The 19,139-nt window shown below is 40.9% G+C and overlaps 1 protein-coding gene across 11 annotated transcripts in view; it reads right to left on the reverse strand.

Annotated features, from left to right (window-relative positions):
- ABI3BP (ABI family, member 3 (NESH) binding protein) overlaps positions 1-19,139 on the reverse strand; it is a 296,163-nt gene that overhangs the window by 185,777 nt on the left and 91,247 nt on the right. The window lies entirely within an intron of this gene.

Consider the following 19,139-nt stretch of genomic DNA (forward strand, 5'->3'; position numbering starts at 1 on the left):
GGTATCTGAATATTCTCCATAATATCCTACCTATTTTTTTTATCCTGTTTGCATAATTTTTCAACCTGTTATCACAGCCAATCATTTTCACAAAAAATTTTAAAACAAAGTCGCAATTTAAGTTGGTATAATTACCACATAAATATACTGATGGGAAATAGAAAATCTCTTTAAAATATTTAGGTTTTGTTGCAGGGAATTTGTGGGCTAGTATCTTGATAATTTTAGGTTACACAGGTATATTTGTTGAAACTTACTGAACAGTAACAAAAGGGTCCTACCAGATAGTACAGGGAATTATATTCAATATCCTATGATAAACCATATAGAAAAGAATATTAAAAAGAATATATATGTATAACTGAGTCACTTTGCTGTATAGCAGAAATTAAACACAACATTGTAAACCAACTACATTTGAACAATTTTTTTTAACACTGAAAAATGTGGACAGTAAACAAATAAAAAAAAAATTGGTTTTGAAGTAAAATGATATTTAGACAATAAATAAGTGCTAACTCAATCAAGGTTGAACTCAATCAACCAACACATTTGAAAATTTATCAAATAATTTTTTAAATTAATGTTTCCAAGATGAATGGTTGGTTTATACAGTGTATACATAAGCCAAATACACTTCAGGCATTTAAAAATTAGCGTTTTATAAGCAGCTCTATTGGATTAATTGATTGATTGATGGGTATTATCTACAATAGTTCTTCAGTAACTTTGGATCCTGGAACTCATTCTACACTGAACTTCATCGGGATGCTATCGTCAGTCTTGGTTTGTTTTCATTCAAACATCTCCTCTCCATGTGTTTGGAACAGAGGCCTTCTCTGCCCAAGGCTTTATGGGGCTGACCTCATTTTCAGCCAGAGACAACCTGGCATTCAATCACATTCAATAACTCAAGCCTTTGTCTTTTTCCTGGACGTCTCACATGGCTCTATTTGCTATAACCTGCTGCAGTAATTACCACCGCAAATAGGTTAACCAGATAACCTCTTGAACTGACCTCAGGGCTTTGCTCATTGATCACATTGGTGCCTAAAGACTGCAACACAGATAAACGAGCATTCACAGACAAAGCAGGGTTTCAGAGTCTCATGTGTTTGAAAGCATATCTTGCTTAGTGGAACTTATATAAAGAAAGTTCAACCTAAGTCAAGGTTTCTAGTAGGAATATAATAACCATTTCCTGATTTTTATTTGTGACATACAGCAATATAAGTGGTCTTCCCAGGCCCACTGCCAAATGGGAACCACCATTGCCAAAAGAATCCACCTGCCAATACAGGAGACATACGAGACCTGGGTTTGATCCCTGAGTCGGGAAGATGGCCTGGAGGAGGGCATGGCAACCTACTCCAGTATTCTTGCCTGGAGAATCCCATGAACAGAGGAGCCTGGCAGGCTATGGTCCATAGTGCACAATATGAGTATTAAGAAACTACTGAGTATTGAGTACTTTCTATGTGCTGTTATATTCACAATTTAATTACTCATCATGGCAATGCTACCGGAACAAGCACCATTCTCACCTCAGTTTGTAGATGAGGTCACTGGGGCTGGGTCAGCCTCATGGGCAACATGTACAGTCACATAGGGAACCAAGCTCAGAAGGATCCCTTGCTTGGTTTAATATCCTGCTTTCGCTGTCTTGGAATTCTTAATACTTTTATCTTTGAATTCATCTTTCGTAAGTCGTCCAATGGGATAATAGAGCATGAGCAGAGAAGACAAACAATAATGCCTGTCTGCACTTCTTTCTATCCACACAGAGCATTCTAGGTGACCATTAGCATTCCAAAGGGCCCATGACATGTGGGAGTCCATTGAGAGCCAAAGGCCAAATAAGGTTAAGCGTATTACATCTACGACTCAGTAAGGGACTGTGGAAGGGACACTCACGGCCTTGTGAGGTTACACTGTCCATTTGAACCAGAACTTGCTTCAAATGCAGAAAGAAGGGAACGACATTTTAAGAAACAAAACTGACCAAGGAATCCTATCACGTGCTTACTTATTCATGTTCCTTCCCTGTATGAACCACCCACTGACAATGAAAGTTAGAAGACAGAGGGAAAGGGAAAGCTGGAGAAACCTCCGCTTCCTCTTCTTCTCAGTTCTCCTTCACTCAGCAGTAACTGGAAGGAAGAGAGTATTAGTAAAATGTGCATGTATCAAAAGTTGAGCTCTGTGCATTTCCACTACTGTGGCAAGAATAAAGTACACATGCATATAGGAATTACAAGATACGTACTCTGTCACTTCAGTGATTCTGCTCAGGAGTTAAAGGTTCTCACATGCGTGAAGTGCTAGGTCACTTCAGCCATGGCTGACTCTTTGCGACCCCATGGACTGTAGCCTGCCAGGCTCCTCTGTCCATGGCATTCTCCAGGCAAGAATATTGGAGTGGGTTGCCACGTCCTCCTCCAGGGGACCTTCCTGACAGAGGGATTGAACTTGTGTCTCTTATGACTTTTGCATTGGCAGACAAGTTCCTTACCACTAACACCGCCTGGGAAGCCTGAAGGCTCTTACGTCTGCCTTTAAAACTAGCTTTGCATTATATAAAGAAAGGCTAGTAATTTAAACTCTTAATTTTTCTTGACTTAAATGACCTGAAGTAGCAAATAAAATAGCATCAAAACAAGTAGAGAGAGAAACTGTAGAAGGAAGGAAAAAAACTTTATATTTTAGTACCTTTAATGATATTTTTTTTTCTGATTTTTGAACCATGGACCCTGTGTTTTTATTTTGTACTTGGCCCTGCAAATTATGTAGCTCTCTTAATCTTGTCCACAAAATGTCCTTTTAATAAGTCACTGAACTCACTTCTAGGAAAAGAAAGCTAAATCCCATTTTTCTTAAACTGTTCTCAACGTGACAGAGTCTGTTAGAGTTAGCCTTTAATTTCCTTCTTTGATACATGTTAGTTCAACTATGCCTCAGTCATTTTAAAAGAGACCTGAAATACTAGAAAAACAACATGCAGAGAAGCCATATGGTTACATGAGCAATTTAAAAGTAATTTTGGTTATGATCACAGTCATTCTGCATAAAGCATAGGCTGTCACAGCCAGTTACAAATTAGAACAGATGTTGGGACTTGGGTGCATAGGCTGGCTCTCGCTGCTCATAAGAAACTTCCAAATCCATGTATTTCAGCAGTCTTTGCAATCAGTTGGGAATACAGACATGGAAAAACAGAACAACTGGAAAACAAGATTTCTGTTTCTGTTCCTCACTATGAAGTTCTTTATGGATATGCAGCAGTCTGGAAATACATACACTGTACCCTGATCAGAAATTTTGGCAACACATGCCCCAAATCAACTACTTCCTTATTTAGAGAATACACATTATTAAGACATTTTAATTTGTATAGAGTGCAGTTAACTTGACAAACTTTCCATTTCTGATGATTTTTAAGTCTATACCATGCTGCAGACTAATTAAATCTAATTTGCTTCATATTTTGAATGCCTTGTGGTAGAGGATAAGGACAGCTTCCTGCTTAAGGAAATCTATTATTGAAATCTTTTATAAAGTCCTAGATTTTTTGGTAATGCAAATACCCCTTCCATAATCACTCTACTTAAAACATCCTAATTCTCACATTTTTATTTAGGGACATCTGCACTGCAAGCCCACTCCAGTGTTCTTGCCTGGAGAATCCCAGGGACGGGGGAGCCTGGTGGGCTGCCATCTATGGGGTCGCACAGAGTCGGACACGACTGAAGCGACTTAGCAGCAGCAGCAGCACTGCAAGCCACACTGCTTTAGAATGCTGTTATAGTGAGTTTTTCCCTGCCATGCAAGTTTCCACAAAAGAAACATAAAATAAACCAGGGTGATCCTAAAGGAAATCAGGTAATGGACCTGAACAAAATAGTATATTTACCCCTGCCTCTTTTTGGTAAACAATTCAGTTTCATGACAAACTAAATTTTTGAGCATAACAGCATGGACCCTGGAGCCTGCAATCAAATCCTGCTCAGCTAATTGCTAGCACAAGGAAAAATATTTAACATCAGTGCACCCAGTTCATCATGTACAAAATGGGAAAAATCATAGTACCTGGGCTCATAGAGTTTTTAGTTATGTTTATGCACACAAAGTCCTAATTTAATGTTAGCTATTATGATGATGGTGGGCTTTCCAGGTGGCTCAGTGGCAAAGAATCTGCCTGCCAATGCAGGAGACATAGGTTCGACCCCTGGTCTGGGACGATCCCCTGGAGAAGGAAATGGCAACCATTCCAGTATTCTTGCCTGGAAAATTCCATGGTCAGAGAAGCCTGGCGTGCTATAGTCCATGGGGTCACAAAAGAGTCAGACACGACTTAGCGACTAAACAAAAACAAATCATGATGATGATTTCTTAAAAGGTGAATTTTGTGTCCAAAGAGTTCTGAGAACATATTTTAAAAGCAAGAAGTTCAAAACTAAGTTTTTAAAACAAGGAAAAGTTTTAAAATAAAAATTTCACAAAAATAAAACTACACACTATCCTGGCAAAGATTCTCTTGCTCGACTAAACTCTAATCAGACTCTTATGAGCTCTTGCTCCACTAGGCTCTGACTTTTGGGCTTCTGTGTTCATTTATACATTGTCCAATTTGAGCAGGAATCCTGAGATAGTTTAGCCAGAATGCCCCATCTTCCATGGTTCATCACACTTGGTATCCAAATTCCTCATCCTCCACCATCTTATAGATGATATCTGGTCACCCTGGCCTGCCTTCGTCAAGAACCCTGGGAGGTCAGTTGAGCCAGAATCCTTCCTGACTGCTTATGCTTCTTTTTAGTAACTTTCCGTCCATTTCCTCCCACTCTGCTTAGTAGCTAGAATATGTACGCACTGTTACTTCAGTTGTGTCTGACCCTTTGTGATCCCATAGACTGTAGCCCGCCAGGTTCCTTCTGTCCGTGGGATTTTTCAGGCAGTAATACTGGAGAGAATTGCCATGGCCTCCTCCAGGGGATCTTCCTGACCCAGGGATAGAATCTAGGTCTCTTTACCTCTCTTGCATTGGCAGGCAGGTTCTTTATCACTAGTCCCACCCGGGAAGCTCTGTAGCTAGAATTCCTGTGCTGCCCTTGTTATATTTGGAGTTGAGCCCAACCTCTGTCCCTCACTACAAGACCCCACTGTGGTGGTCCCTACATCTATCATGAGAGCCCCCTCCCCTGTCAATAAAGTCTTCCTTAACATCTTGAACAAGTGTCACTGAATAGTTTTTCTTTAACAATATTTGCCCACAAATATCAATGCAAAAAAATCCTATAAAAGATGTTGACAAGCAGAAGCTGGCAGCATATAATACAATAATACGTTATAGCCAAGTGTAGTTTATTCCAGGAATGTAATGTAAAGAGAAAAAAAGCATCGATTTCCACAAGTGCAGAAAAGACATTTGACAAAATTTGACATCAATTCTTGATGAATATGGATTCAATGGAATACCTCTTCAATATGATAAATTATAATAAAATATCTGAACCACATTTTTTAAATACACAGGACCCTAAACATACATTTCTGTTGATTAACTCTCCTGAGCCTTATCAGAACATTCAACCCTCATTATTGTCCCTTTTATTACTAAATATTTTTAAGTATTACACCATGATTTTATTTTTATAACCTGCTTCAGTATTTTTACTGAGTACCTGAGACGTGGATGAGGTAAACAAACAAAGAATGATGTAACCAACTATATTTCATGTTCTTTTACTCCAGTGACGTAGGAATAAACAAAACGAGTCAGTGGATTAGAAGAATTACTGGCATAGTTACACCTAAAACCAACAAGAATTGTGAGTTAGAACAAACTTGCTCATGAAGACCCCAGACACAAATGTCTATGTCCACGTCCCACTTCAAGATGTCTTTAGCGAATGTGCTTGTCCTCATCATATTTTCATTTGTTCTTGAGAGGATCACAAAGCAACTATTTACAACTTAGCATGAGTGAATTCATATTAACACAGTACCCCCACTTATGACCTGTTCTGTTTTAATTACATAAAAGACACGTGTATGTCCTCTACTAAATACACACAGGGCGTCCACAACCAATGGGGGGAATCTTTCGGCCCAGTGCCCTTACTAACTGAAATCCTGTCCTCTGTCCCTGAAATCATAAGGTACAGAGAGCTACCTTCTCTCTAAGCTAGTGGCAGCTGGCTGGCAAGCCTCCTGTGAGAGTCCTGATCCATGGAGGGTAAGCAGGCTTTACTCTGGCAGGAGAGGCCCAGGACCTGCTGCTGTCACTAATATGCTTTAAAGATCTGGGTCCCTTGGGAACCACTCAGGGAAGGTAGACATCATGTCAGGCATTCTTCAAGGCCCAGAGAGAAGTTTCAAGATCAAAATGAATTTCCAAGTAACTCTGAGGCTGTTAGAGACAGTCCATAAACACCTTTTGTCAGTAACTAAATTTTTGATTAGCAAATCAAAGAGAGGCAGATTGTTTCTAATGTGATTTGGAGGTATAAAAAGAACACCAAGGCTTAATCCTCATTTCATCCCCAGAGATGGGGAGAGACAACTTCTTCTGCGTCCCCAGTGGAGGCTGAAATCTTCTCGTGCTCCCCTGAGAGAGATGGAGTCTTAGGAATGCTTCTGCCTGGAGAATGAGACCCTTGAGCTGCTGCCCTGGAAACCCACCAAGGAGTATCCGAGGCACTGATCCAGAGGCTTGTTCACAGAGGGGTCTCCTCTGAGCAGCTGTGCGCCCCCATGTGGGAGTTTTGGCCAGCAGACTCCTGACATGCCAGTGGGAGAGCAGCCCCAGCAGGGCTTACTACAGGCGAGGTGGCCATGAATGGAATGAAGCTACATGGCATGTGGGTGATGGATGGGCCACCAGTGGGACTATACCAGCTCCTTGGGATTCTGAAACCTGTGGGAGCAGCAATAGAGTCCTGAGGAAAATATATTCCATTTCTTCCTAATCTAGCAAGTGGGAGTTGACTGGTTTAAATTTGACTTGGAGACGGTATCTGAACCCCAAATGGCAATTTGACCATATTCAATATACAACAGTTTTTGCAGGCATATTAAAAGTTCGGAATACCAGAACTTCTTTCATTCTAACACGTAATCCTCTCCTCCACTCCTCTACTTTTAAAATCTCTCAAATGCATTTTACAGTCAGTGGCATGGGACATTGACCAGGGACAGTTGGGTCCTTGCTGTCACTGCCTGACACCTTCCAGGAAAGTCAAGAAAGTGACAGCTTCCAAAATGGCAGAAGAGGGTCAGTAATTCATAAGGAAAGCAAGGGTACAGTGTTTACAAGACACAATCTTATCACTATTGATGCTGGCATGGAGTCCTGTAGTGGAAAAACAAAGCTACAGATACCTCTGAATTGAAGGGTGAGGCAGAAGACTTGGACTCCCAAGGTGAAGAATATTTAGCAGGAATTTAACTTTTCTCTTGCTTATTTTCCTTTTAATTTTTTCAATAATAGATCTTTCTCCCCCAAGACCCAGTCTAAACATGAGAAAAAACATTAGATGAAACTAAAATGAAAGATATTCTACAAAACACCTAACCACAACTCCTCCGAACCATTAAGGTCATCAAAACCAAGGAAAGCCTGGGAGACTGAGCCTATGGTAGACTTGACTAGACGTAGTGTGGTATCCTGCATGGGACCTTGGAACGGAGCAAGGTCTTTGGTTAAAACAAAGGAGATCAGATCATGTGGGGACGTACGCTAATTATGTATCAATATTGGTTGATTAGTTGTGACAAATGCACCATGCTAATACAATATGTGAAGAATAGGAGAAACTGGATGTCAAGTAAACAGAAATTCTATTACATTTGTAACTTTTCTTTAATTTAAAGCTATTCTAACAAAGAATTTATTAAAAAACAAAATCATCTCTTTTTACAAAAAGTAAACCTTTATGTATCCTGGTAAAAGGAAGCTCCTTCATAAGCCTCAAGGGATGCAAAAGCAGTGTCATTAATCAGCAGCTTCATTCTTTATTCGGAGAAGGCAATGGCACCCCATTCCAGTATTCTTGCCTGGAAAATCCCGTGGATGGAGGAGCCTGGTAGACTGCAGTCCATTTATATAAAACAGTGCTATCATTTATGGTTAGAAGTAATTTAGAATTTGATGAAACAAAGTAACTATTTTATAAGAAATCAATGTGGCACATCCTAAGACTCCTATTAAGAATAACTTCATCCACAAAACCTGGGAAAAAAAAAATCTACAGTCATGGAACTCTCCATAAAGAAATATTATCAGTTTTTCTCCACATCTGCAAGTGTCTACATGCCACACTTAGCTGTAATCTGACCTGGGTGGGTACAACCCAAATTTAAGTATTCCCTTTAGCTTTTAAAATTTGGCAGACAGCTCCCATGCCTTCTTTCATCAACACTGAGTAATGTCTACTTGAAAAATGCCCTTGAAAAGCCTCCCTGTGTTTTAAGTTCAGGCAGAGAGTTCCACTCAAGCACTACTAGTCAGATCTGAAACAAAGCAATCTTAAGTGTGCTCATGCTGGGAAGAAGCAAACTGAGCTTCAAGGGGGGCCCTGGCACTGTGGTTCTGTCTCGGCTGCAGACACTGTTCCCTCACCTATTGGTCCTTAAAGGGGGGCTGGAAGAGGGCAGTCTCATTGAAAAAGGGGTGTAGTTTGGTGAGGGGGTAGAGGGTAGAAAGATAGTAAAATGCTACTTGTCTACTCAGTCCTTGTAAGGTCACTATCAGCAGTTGTAAATTTCAGTTCTGTTACTAACCTTGCTTCTCTCCCCACCCATCCTCACATTCCTGGGACAAAATAACAATAGCAAATTGATACCACACTAGCCTACAGCTTTCAGCAATGGGGTACAAATGATTTGCATGTGAGCCAAAGTCCATATCCATCCTGAAGCCTGGATACTAGAAAATGAGAAGCTCAAATATCACTGATGTAACAGATGTGTCTTTCCAAAGAGTAATGTGAAGGAAGCTGGCCACAAAACACACTCGTGATTATTAAGTAACCCTAAAATAATGAGCGACTTCACTTTCACTTTTCACTTTCCTGCATTAGAGAAGGAAATGGTAACCCACTCCAGTGTTCTTGCCTGGAGAATCTCAGGGACGGCAGAGCCTGGTGGGCTGCTGTCTATGGGGTCGCACAGAGTCGGACACAACTGAAGCGACTTAGCAGCAGCAGCAGCAGCAACAAGCTATAGCAGTGGCCATTAATAGTCTTGACCAACTCAGGAGTATCACTGATGTTCTTTCAGGAAGTTCAGTGTCCCTTCTGGAAAAACACTAATGGGACATTTTTTTCTGGAACATTGGGGAAATTCTGCAGGAGACAAAAGAGACTCAGATTTGATCCCAGGGTCGGGAAGATCCCCTGGAGAAGGAAATGGCAACCCACTGCAGTATTCTCCAGTGGAGAATCCCATGGACAGAAGAGCCTGGCGGGCTACATTCCATGGGTTGCAAATACTCGGACATGACTGAAGCAACTTAACACAGTGTCTTCTTGGGCACATACTAAGTCACAGCTTCGCAAAGCCTCATGGAAACCAGAAATCCACATAGAAGACAGTACTTATAAGTAATGTCAGTACTGCTTTAAATCTACTATGCTTACTGAGATTATGAACACAGAAGTTTAGCTATTTTTAATAAGTCACTAAGTAGATTACTAGCACCTTGCCCTTGTGTGTGTTAGCTGCTCAGTTGTGTTCAACTCTTTGGGACCCCATGGACTGTAGCCCACCAGGCTCCTGTGTCCATGGGATTTCCCAGGCAAGAATACTAGAGTGAGTCACCATTCCTTTCTCCAGGGGATCTTCTCAACCCAGAAATTGAACCTGTGTCTCCTGCATTGCAGGCAGATGCTTTACTATCTGAGCCACCAGAGAGGCCCATAAAAATGAACATCTATAGAAATATGAATCATCACAGATAGAAGTCGTCCATCTTTTAGAGCATTTCTAAGCCTCTGTTAAGAGTCAGACACGGACAGCGACTAAACCACCACTGCTACAAAGCCTCTGTGAGAAAACATGGGCTGAGGATCACGTGGGATCTGCCTCAAGACTCAGTTTATACTTTGTTCATTTCTGTACCTGGAAACATAGCAATGGCACAGCAAATATTTTCTGAGCAAATGAATGAATCTATTTCTCTATCCCTTTATTGCCTGGGGCTAGAGTAAAGATGGAAGTTTCTGCTTTTTGGGAAGAAAGGAAAAGCAATTATAAGTCTGGGGAATAGCTATCAGCAAAAGCAAATTATCTTTTGAAAAGCTGGTAAACTCCCAATTGCTGAATTTGTCTTTGATGAATCTATCCGTAGAACTGACTTTTTCCTTTGAAGTTCTTTGCTATAAAAAGCACATGGCTTTGTGTGTAATAATAATCCTTATCTTTCTTTCACCTGAAAAATAATCTAAGCCAAAATTTAAAGCAAATTCTACTAATTACTGTTCAGTCATTATTCCTGTTAAATGTTGGGAATCAGTTGGAAAATAAGCCAGTACCCATATTGACAAAACATTCTGTTATGCCTTGTATTCTGCAAAACAAACTGCCTGCTCCGAGGCAGTTTTGGCTCCTTTTGGCCCTAAAGAGACAGTCCAAGGGCCTTGGCACCCAAGCAGGGGGCGCAATGGTGATGGTTAAATGATCCATAAAAGGCTCAGCCACTCTGGATCACAGAGCAACTACCAAGGCAAAACGACTAGGAGCATCCACCACTGGTGGGATTCTATAATGTTCCGTCAAAGACCATAGAAGGGAGCTGACAGCTCATGTTGACATGTACATTACAAGAGGAATTGTTCAGAAATGATAGCAGCAGTAAGCAGCAGCCCCTCATCTCTGTGCTGCAGAGTGAAGCCTCTAAATAAGAGAGATCAGCTTTGATGGGAAGAGAGGATGTGGAGAAGGAGTAGGGGGAAGGAAGAGGTTTGAGGGAGAAAGAGAGCTTTTCCTAAACATTGAAATGTGGACCCCAAAGGCTCCACCACGCTCCTTCGCTCTTCAGTTTTTTGCCTGGATGTAAAGATGCACCCTTTTTGCAAACATTTCAAAGACACACTTCAACATGGAAGACATTCCTGGAAACTTTTTCTTCCAGTTTCTCTGTGAGTTTGGGGAGGCAAAGCTATTGAAAATACACACTTTGCCCAGAGTTGACTATATACTCTATGGCCCCATTCAATGCAAAATCAAAAGGTAGGACTCCCTGTTAAAGACATTAAACACACCAAAATATAAAACATTAAACACACTGAAATATAAAACATTTCCTTTCTCTCATATACTCTGCCTCGACCGTTCATGGTATTTATTGGTTATTTAATGTTGCTCTGCAAAGGAGTGCAGGCCCTCACCTCCCCTATCCCCTCTCTCCTGACTGCCTGGGATCTTTTCCAAACAGAGGCAGCCTCAGCATCAGAGCACCTTATTGCTTCCCCAATCAGCCCCCAGGGCAAGACAGCCAATCTCCCTTTCCTGCAGGGCTGCCATCGGAACCCACAGACCCCAAGGGACTGTGACCTCAGTCCTGGATGGGGGTGGGAAGGAAGCTGACAGAAGTGAAAGCACCCACTGATGCACTGTGGCACTGCCAGCCAGGACTGTTGCCAGCCTGCCCTGCCAGATGTCACCAAGAGAGGGTGTCTACCAGGCCCCACATCCACACCCAAGTGCCCGAAGAAGAAGGCGGAGGCAGCAGTAGTTGCTGAGTGGAGTTGGGAAGAGGCAGGGCTGCAGGGGGACCAGGCAGCTGAGAACCAAATTAGGGGAGGGAGTAGGAGGCAAGAGAAGAGCCCAGGCACCAAGCCCTCAGCACACATTCCATTGTCCCATCCCACCTGACTGACAAAATCAAACAAAAGGTAAACCTACTAAAATTTCCGTGACAGCAAAGCACTAAACTTCAATGCAGGGCTCCTCATAGTCCACTGGTCACATGCCCGGAAAGCCAGGTCTCCCCTCCCCCTCCACCCTCAATTCGCACCACAGCCTGGATGGACCAAGCAGTCCTGCATTTCCTGTCGTCACAGCTTTCAGTCTGGAGCTGCTCATTCAGCATGTCCCAGGCTAACCCTGCCTCACTTGCAAGCTCTGACAAATTCTCACCCTGACACTGGAAACAAATACTTAGACCATTTCTCGTACTATTTGCCACCACAGCGAGCACGCATCCCAGTTTAGAGACCTGTTAGACATTAACATTGCTGACTTCATCGCCAGTAGTTTTTTCCTGCCTGTGCTTTATACGTGCACCCCACAGAGAAATTTAGTGTAGGGTGTTGTCTGTGAACTCATTTAATGTTTAGCAAGGACTTGCCCTGGATGGACATCCTGCACACACACACTTTCCAGTGAATTCATCACTTTGCTCATATCATCTCTACAGGAAATATGACCAAATAATCACAACTTTATTTGGATATTGTCCTTTCAAATAACAAAGCTAGGTCACGTTCACTATCAGATGGAAGCCAGGGCCATCAAATCAGCAAGGTGTCTTCTTTCTTTTCAAATGCTCTAGTCAGCATCATCATGTGAGGGTGAGGGGTCAGGAATAATTCCCAGGAGATAAGTTTGTACATAGAGTTCAAAGGTCACAGAATACTTAAGTGTCGTGGGGGAAGGCAGTACGGCATGGTAGTCAAATGCAGGGGCTCTGCAGCCAGCCTGCCACATGTAGCTTTCTTCACTTCTCAGGGATTTACTCTTCAATGGGAAGAAGAGGATGCTAATAGTACCTGCATCAAGGGGCTGCGGTGAGGAGTCAATGACTCTTTCTGTAAAGCCCTTGGCCCAACACATTGTAGCTCCCCAACGACATTAAAGTATAAGCTCATGGGTTGGTGAGAACTTCCAATCCAGCATTTGGTGAGCAGCTACTGTGCACTCAGCCTGATAAATGAAATGAATGCCAGTCTGGGGGAGTATCTTCATCTTGAGGAGTATCCCCAGTGGTAGAGAAAAGGCAGACCTATTAGCTTGGAATCAGGCAATAAAAGACTAGGGGATGATGCTATGAGTTCAAGGCTTTCACCCACATGTGTACTAAGCTATAACTTTTCAACTAAACTGGGACACTTTTGAAAGAAACGGGAGCACTATTAATACTTAGGCCACAAAAGCAGATGTAAGCCATAACCTGGTCTGAGAAATAGGGTAGAGTCAACACTGTAAGCCAGTTGAATAATTTCATTTTTCTCCTAGAGATTTCCACCCTAGGCAAAGAGAGTTTACTGTACTGTGTTAACTGGGAGACCTGCCCAGCAAACTCCCAGCAGACTCTGGACAGTCAGCTGTTACACCCACGGATCTACTGACCCTGATCATGGAGTACATGGGGGATGGTGAGAGTCAGCTCTCACCCTGAGCTATTCACTGCTGCTGCTGCTGCTGCTGCTGCTAAGTCGCTTCAGTCGTGTCCGACTGTGTGCGACCCCATATACGGCAGCCCACCAGGCTCCCCCGTCCCTAGGATTCACCAGGCAAGAACACTGGAGTGGGTTGCCATTTCCTTCTCCAATGCAGGAAAGTGAAAAGTGAAAGTGAAGTCGCTCAGTCGTGTCTGACTCTTAGTGACCCCATGGACTGCAGCCTACAAGGCTCCTCCGTCCATGGGATTTTCCAGGCAAGAATACTGGAGTGGGGTGCCACTGCCTTCTCCTAGTTAGCTGCTAAAATATGACTAGTGCAAACAAAAGCAAAATAATGAAAATGGAACAACCTAGACCTGAATGTGACTAAATGCTGGTGTTCACAGCATAGTGCTTCAGACAAGACAGGCATGTGACAGAGAGTATTGTGTCCTGGGATAGTAAAATTAGGAGTAGTTAGGAAATTAGGATTTGATGGCAGTCTTTGGTTTTGAGATGGAAATTATAATGGAAAATATGGAAATTTAGGAAAAATAAATTATAAAGTCTAAATATTATCTTATATCTGTTCCAGATAACCTGTTAATTTACCCTATTAGCAGCTGTCTTTCTAATTAAATCCACTTCTCATCAACAAGCCTTTTGCAGTAAGTCTGGGACAGTGCATAACTTTGACTCATGCCAAAGGGCCATAAGCTGTTTTGCAGAACCCTTCTAGATATAATTAAGAATAAACTAAGTAAAAGTTAGATTTTGGTCTCAGTGCATTATGCAATACATTGGGAAAAAATTGTGCTTTATATTGGAATATTGAGTTTCTTTTATTGTATTTCCAAGAAAAGATAAATTTGGAGACAGTTTATCTACTGTTTGGTGAGGCCAGGAAGACCATGGAAACACTGAATCCAATAGAAAAAACAGAACCTTGAAAAGATGTTATCTTTATCAAAACAGGTGAAATGGGCATCTATTCTCAAACAAGGCTTTTCTGGTATGAACTCATGGTGAATTATTTTGGTGGTGCCATAAAATTTATTAAGAAATTGGTACCCACTAGGCCAACCTCTTTAAAAAATTCCCCTTTGAAGCTTACTCAAGTTCTGCTAAATTTTGCACCTTGGAGGAAAATCAAGTGATTCTGAGATTCCTATTGTTTTAATGAAAAATCTGGGTTAATCTTGACGATTTAAAGCCAAATACTTCCCAGTGGTAAAAATCATTTCCAGAGAAAGAACCAAATGAGAATTAGATGACATTTTGAAAACAGTTTAAACAAAAGAGAAAAATCCATCTAAATGAGACCCATAGCTATTTCAGATTCCTGGGTCTCTCCCTTTCCTCTCACCAATTCATTCATTCACTGTGCTTCTAAATTATGACAACCCATTGGATGTGAGAAAGAAATCTGAGGCTTCCAGTGTCCTTACCTCTTCAGAATTTTCTATTTGGGAAGGGTCTGGGAATAGACAAGACTCCCCAAAATAAAAACAAATAGCAGTTTATTAAGAATAACGGTCAAGGAAAATGCTTAGCCTCTAGGATATTCATGGAGAGAGACAAAAATATTGACTTCCTCGGGCAGATATGGCCTTGTGGAGAGTAGAGGCAGTAGGGCTTCACAGATGGGCAACTCACAATAAAGAAAGATGGTGATGGTGGCGGTGGAATGGGTAGAAAAGAACAAGTTTTGTGGACGTAGCAACTACTTCACAGATTTTAACTCATTTAAATCTTAATGAGCCTTAAGGATCTAATGGCTCCTTCCACGATACAAGACATTTCTGCTTACTGTTTACAGTGTTAGCTGCTCAGTTGTGTCTAACTCTTTGTGACACCATGGACTGTAGATTGCCAGGTTCCTCTCCATGTCCATGTAATTCTCCAGACAAGAATAGTGGAGTGGGTTGCCATTTCCTTCTACAGGGAATCTTCTTGCCCCAGGAATCGAATCCCCGTCTCCTGCCTTGCAGGCAGATTCTTTACTGTCTGAGCCACCAGGGAAGCCCTTACTGTTTAAAGAACATTCTAATAAATAAAGAGCATTATAGAAGGAACAAATCAGGTTCTTATGTAGACTTTCCACTGTAGAACAACAGATAAAACTACAGTGCTTCAGAGCTCAGGTTCTCAAACCAGACTTCCTGAATTCAAACACTGGTGCCATTTACCAGCTTTGATGCATTTGAAAGTTTACTTGAAGCTCTTAGAGGTTCAGTTTCCTTATGTGTAAAAGGACATTAATACCATTACCTACTCCTCCACAACTATCATATCTTTCATCTGTATTTTGGGACTATCTTGTATTCACTGCTGTTGCTATGCTGTGCTCTCTGCTCAACCTTCTTGCTAATTCTCTAAGGATTCTGCCAGAGAAGATAGGAACTGAGCTGGTTCCAATGGCAGACCGTGTATCTTTTCCTCTGGTTAGTTTACCTTGCTCCTTTCACTAGCTATTTTTCAGCTTAATTAAGTCCTTAAATAATTCCTTCAATTATTTTCAACCTCCAGGTATTTTTCTTCAGTGAATCCACCATCAACTTTCTGGTGGCACTTTCCACAATAAATATTCACTTCTTTTTTGTCATTAGGTAGTATTTATCCTTCCATTTACCCAGGTATGGGGGAGCCTGATGGGCTGCCGTCTATGGGGTCACACAGAGTCGGACAGGGCTAAAGCGACTTAGCAGCAGCAGCAGTATTTATCCTTCCATATAATGAATAGTAGCAATCTCTATTATTTTGTATTTCATCCCACTTCCATAAAAATGAATAGACCACATGTTAATATTTTTATACAGAGAAAAAAAGACAACTAAAGTTCTAAGGGTTGCAATGATGACAGAAAATTGTGCATTTTCTCTTGCTTTCTATACAAACGTAAAAATTAAAGGTAAAACTTGTAAAGGGTGTTAATATCTCCAGGAATATAAATTACACATATAAACATATAATTGATATTCATTTCTGAACCACTGTAAATAAATTTTATTCAAAAATTTAAACAAAAATTTCCCCAGTGAAATAAAAGCAAGAAAGAAATGTCAAAATAAGGAACTGATAAAACTTAAGATAAAACTACCATCAGTTAAAGTAAACGAAACAGGGATAGGCTCTTAATTTGATCTATATTTAGTAAGACGGGTCAAAATTCTTTCTACTTTCCTGCTTAAAATTGCTTTCTTAGAGTAAGACAGATTAGAAAATTGAAATCTTGGAATACCAAACCCTTTCAACTGTATCTTGTGAGGATTTACCTTCTCCTTGAGAGGCCACAGCTGTGAAACTCTTGAGAGTTACCTGAGGACTCAAAGTCACTGAATAGGAACTCCCCCCAGTAATGACTAAAAGATGACCTGACTACGGAAGACAGTCATGTGTGCTCCAAGTGTTCTGTGCCACAGTCCTAGATTTTGCTGCCTATTGTGTTTCTTAGTCCATTTGGGGATCTATCCCTTCCAAGGAAACACTTCGTTGCAGTTAAACGGATGAGTATGGTTACTTCTTTTAAGTCACTGACAGTCTGCTAAAGCAATCTACCCCAGAGATCTTATACAAAGCCCAAAAAGGTTAGGTAAATTATCCAAGACCACTCAGTTTGTTGTAACAGCAACCGACAATTATAAACAATTATAAAACATACCTTTATGTTCAGTTCAGTCACTCAGTCATGTCCGACTCTTTGCGACCCCACAAATCACAGCATGCCAGGCTTCCCTGTCCATCACCAATTCTGAAGTATTCATAACGTATTTTATAGATGAAAAAAATGAACTGACTGAGACAAATTAAGTGGCTTAGCCAGAACTACTCCATAGTAAGTAACTGGGTTGAGTTTGAACCCAGGCCTGTCTCACTGAAAACATACCTATTCTTTCCCCACATCATGCTGCCTCTCCAGGCAGAGAAGGATCTTTCCTTAAATGCAGATGTTAGCATTTTGGTGCAGGCTCCTTCCAAGGCAGACCGTCTCAGCGCATCCACCCTGGTGCAGGAATCACTCTGAGGGGCTACAGGCAAGACTGTGAGTCTGAGCATGAAAAACTCATTCTCTTTAGGGAAGTTAATGTAAGGGTTAGCAGCTGTGAGAATAGCGGGGGTTAAGAAATTTGCCCTCAAATCCCTTTGGAGTCCTAACACCTAGTTGAAAGAAATCTTTTAATCAGAATTCCTAGTAGTGATAAATATGTGATTTTTTTTTCAATTTAAGCTTTTTATTTTTTGTAGTAAGGACACTGAAATAACTCCTTAACCTGCTCTACAAGATTGGTGGAATATAACTTTTTCCTTGCCAGGTGACACTGATTAACATATTTTCAGAGGTCAAGAGAACATCATAAAGTATGAGTCTATAAAGATTCAATGTAAAAACATTCTGATTTTTACATTTTTGGACATTTGCAAAATTACCAACAGCTGAACACAAAGTAACAAAGCGAAAACTGGATATGTAAGCCAGAATGAGAGCATTGATGATGTGGGAAAAAAGGATATGGGAACCTCATATCTATTATATGAGAATCATGTTTTATCACATCATTGCAAGACTCAAAGCCAGTAATAGTTATTAATATTCATCTGGGAAAACACTCCTTTTTCTTCTGCTCCAATTAGTCTACAAAAATCTTAGAAGATCCTACAGAAGTACAAGTTTTACAGAAGTTTCATAAATAGCAAAAGGGAATTTTTTTTATGTTTTTTAGTTTTACATATAAGACCAGAACATTACTTTGAAAATACCTTTGTCAATACTAGATACATATTAAAATAAAAGTAGAAATGGTTAAAGATGATTATTTAGTCCACATATCATTAAATGTTAACTTCAATATTTCTGAATAATCAACCATTTCTCATTTCAGTGGTGAGATCTTAAACACTTCAAGAAGCGGAACGGGTCAGACAAAATGGCATGTAATATTTGTTTTGAAAACAAAAGTAAGTTACAATGTTTGGGTATAGTTGGTGCAACTGAAGAAATACTACTATCCTCTTACAGAATAAAGTAAGAAGAGGGGATGTAAGTGGTGCTTTTTTTACACAAAGAAATAAAAATTCTTTGCTCATGCAACTTGCACCCAAGGGATTTCAACTCATCTCTTTATGATCATTAATCTACTAACATGCCCACAGCACATCTGTGAAAAATAGACTTCATTACTGTTTTACAGATGAGCAGAATTGAGAAAGATCATACTCTAAAATGGTAACAGAAAGGGAATAGAGAAACAAATTTGAAACATACAGTTTGTGCCATGGAGAATAATGGCCCTCCAGGATTGCCCACATCCTCCTCTTCAGAACCTGTGAATATCTTAGGTTACATGATAAAGGAGAATTAGGGTTTCAGGTACAATGAAGAATGTAGATCCATTTAAAATATGGAGAGTAGCCTAGATTATCCAGGTGGGCTCAATATAATCATCAGATCAGTCACTCAGTCGTGTCCGACTCTTTGCGACCCATGAATCGCAGCACGCCAGGGCTCCCTGTCCATCACCAACTCCCAGAGTTCACTGAGTCTCACGTCCATCGAGTCAGTGATGCCATCCAGCCATCTCATCCTCTGTCATCCCCTTCTCCTCCTGCCCCCAATCCTTCCCAGCATCAGAGTCTTTTCCAATGAGTCAACTCTTCGCATGAGGTGGCCAAAGTACTGGAGTTTCAGCTTTAGCATCAGTCCTTCCAAAGAAATCCCAGGGCTGATCTCCTTCAGAATGGACTGGTTGGATCTCCATG

The sequence above is a fragment of the Bison bison genome, unplaced genomic scaffold (assembly GCF_000754665.1).
Source record: "Bison bison bison isolate TAMUID 2011002044 unplaced genomic scaffold, Bison_UMD1.0 scf7180017864168, whole genome shotgun sequence".
Taxonomy (NCBI): domain Eukaryota; kingdom Metazoa; phylum Chordata; class Mammalia; order Artiodactyla; family Bovidae; genus Bison; species Bison bison.